At 44.7% G+C, this 2,720-nt stretch overlaps 1 pseudogene; it reads left to right on the top strand.

Moving 5' to 3' along the window:
- Positions 1–1,375: 1,375 nt before the first annotated feature.
- Positions 1,376–1,536, top strand: LOC114031970 (annotated as a pseudogene).
- Positions 1,537–2,720: the final 1,184 nt, after the last annotated feature.

Below are 2,720 nucleotides of genomic sequence, written 5' to 3'. Positions count from 1 at the left end.
AAGAAATGCAAGATGTGCACATTTAGAGAATCCACCCCAAATGTTCACGTGGATTATCTGCACCCCACCCATGGTAGAACAGTCCCAGCTTGTATTGGTCTGATCAGTCAGTCAGACACACTGTAACTTGACTCTAGCATAGTGATGTCATTTTGGTCCTCTTCAAGAATGAAGGATAACAACTATTGATCTAGATATAAATATAGATAGTCTTCCCTCTTTGAACCAGTTCAGAGAGAGAGGGGATCCCCTACTTCTGACCCTTCCATTTTTCTTTTGAGATCACCTCAACATAATTGACCCATGCTCATGCTCTCTGTCTAAATAGACTCCTTCTAGCTTCCTTGGTGATGATAACATTCTTAGATGTTACATGTCTCATCTTCCCGTTTGGGAATGTAAACAGTTTAACCTCATTAAATTCCGTAAGGTTTCTCATTCATGTTTACCTTTTTATGCTTCTCTTGAGTCTTGTGTTGGAATGCCAATTTTTCTATTCAGCTCTGATCTTTTCATCAAAAAGCCACCAAACACAACAACTTCAGCCAAATCAGTCAAGAAACATTGATTAATCAGACTACTATGGGCCAGGCATGTCCTAAATGCTGGAGATTAGACGATGGGCAAAAGACAGTCACAGCTCTGGAGGCTTATTGATTTTGACAAAGACTTGGCTGGGATGATTCAGTCTTTTCTGAAGGCATTCTGCCAGTATCTGCTGTTATCGCTTCAAAATCTGCTAGGTCAGCCAACCGAGCCCTAGACGTGAAATTTTTAGATTTTTGGAAAATGGAGGTGGAATGGTTTGCTCTTCTCATGTCTTACTTGCCCAGGAATATTCCATCATACTGAAAATGCTCACTTTCCCTCCCAGTCTTTTCTATTTTCTGGGGCTTTAACAAGGCAGTCGAGCATTTCAGGAAGCCAGTAACTGAGGGCATCTATGAAGGCCGGTTCCCCCTCAGGGGACCCTGATTTCTCTTCCTATTAGGTGGGTTACTACACGGTTTTTGGAGGCCCTTGAAGAAGAAAGGGAGGTAGAAGAAGGGGAAATTGAAGCGGAAGAGAAAGTGGGAAAGGGAGGAGAGCCGTGCAGATGTTGAACAAAGCTGGTGGCAAGGGTTTTCGGGTGGCCGGACAACGTCTTTTTGCCCGAAGAAAGTACTAAAATCAGGTTTAAAAAAAAAAAAAAGTCCTTCTTCTTACGTGCTTTTAGGCGATCGTCTGGTTGGGTAAAGATGCAGGTGTGGAGACCTTTTTGTCAGGTGTAAGAGGTGGCTGGGGGCATGTGAGGTTTGGTCAAAGGTTTCGTAGTGGGCGCGAGTTGAAAAGGGTGCTGTCGCTAAGGGGTAGGGGAGCGGGCGGGTTTCTCTTTGTCGCTTCTCTGCCTTTTGACTAAGATCACGTTCTTGTTAGTTTAATATCTGACACATTAGGTAGACTTTTGAAGCAGTGAGATGGAATGGGAGCTTACTCTGTTCACTTCACGCATCAAACTGGTATTGCAGTATGGTCTGCTTCCTTTGGAGAACAATTTTGTGTGCAGAAAAAGAGAGTTCAGTAACTATTCGTTTTCCCAAGAAGTTCATCTTGGGACTGCTTCATTCATGTACCTATGATTTGTTTCCTTGGGCCTGTCTACCAGAACTTGGTGGAGGTAAGAAATACCCATTAGCCGAAGAATGAGCTTCCTTGTCTGCCTGTTAAACTTTATTTTTAGGCTCCTGAAGTTACAAAACAACACTCAGTCAGAAGGATAAATATCAACCTAAAGAGAAGGAGCATGTATGAGTTAATTGTTCAAGGAACACGTCAGGTGTGAGGGTTTTCCTGGGCATTTTCAGGGCTGTTCATTCAGCTTTGGTATCTACCTGACAGTCAGCTCTCACTTGTACCTCCAAGAAGCTGTAGCAAGTGCAGTGGCCACATCCCGGCTGGGCTGACAGGCAAATAGTTAGAGGGTAACTGACCAGCAGCAAACCCTTCCATGAGTTGGGCGTCAGGGTTACCCTAAGCACGAAGACTTCCCCCAGCAGTATGGGCACATGAGAACAATTTGTTCTAATGGCCCTGTAGGCAGCTGAAATGGGCACTGGGGGATCGCTTAGAGCTTGGGCAGGCATGGAAGATGCCAAGCTCATCCCCTGCATTATGGGCCATATGGAGTTGTCGTGATTTTTTTGTCTTGCCACTGGACTTCAATGACTCTGGATGAGAGAGTCAGACTGATGACTTTGTGCAACTCTGCCTCACTCAAATCCAATTCACACAGGAGTGAACTCACACATTAATTCACACGTTAACCCTTGATGTCATTGGACCTCTTCAAAAATTAAGGACAAACAAGATCTTTGCTAGGGAAGGATGAGCAAGGACTGTCACCACAGTCCTGGTGCCCCAGAAGCAATATTTGGGACAAAACCTATAAAGTTTCAGTTCCTTAGGGTTTCAAGTCACAGCTTACAGAACACCCTCATACTGCTGGGCCCTCACTCCCTAGCCACCTCAGGTATCTCTGCTCAGGGTCACTCAACCAATTTCCTTCATAATCAGACAAATTGCTAGATGCTAGTTGCAGGCAACTCAACTCCCAATACTTAAAGGATGTTCTTTGTCCTACACCTGCTACACCTCCCTCTTTGGATCCTACTGTGTTTTTGGGAACTTGTGTTCAGGTTCTTCCCTTCTGTCCAAGACATCTTCCTCCATCCCCAGTTGGG

The sequence above is a fragment of the Vombatus ursinus genome, unplaced genomic scaffold (assembly GCF_900497805.2).
Source record: "Vombatus ursinus unplaced genomic scaffold, bare-nosed wombat genome assembly UNPS02015301.1, whole genome shotgun sequence".
In the NCBI taxonomy this organism is placed as follows: domain Eukaryota; kingdom Metazoa; phylum Chordata; class Mammalia; order Diprotodontia; family Vombatidae; genus Vombatus; species Vombatus ursinus.
The sequence above is the reverse complement of the archived record's forward strand: the minus strand, read 5'-3'. Positions and strand labels throughout refer to the sequence as shown.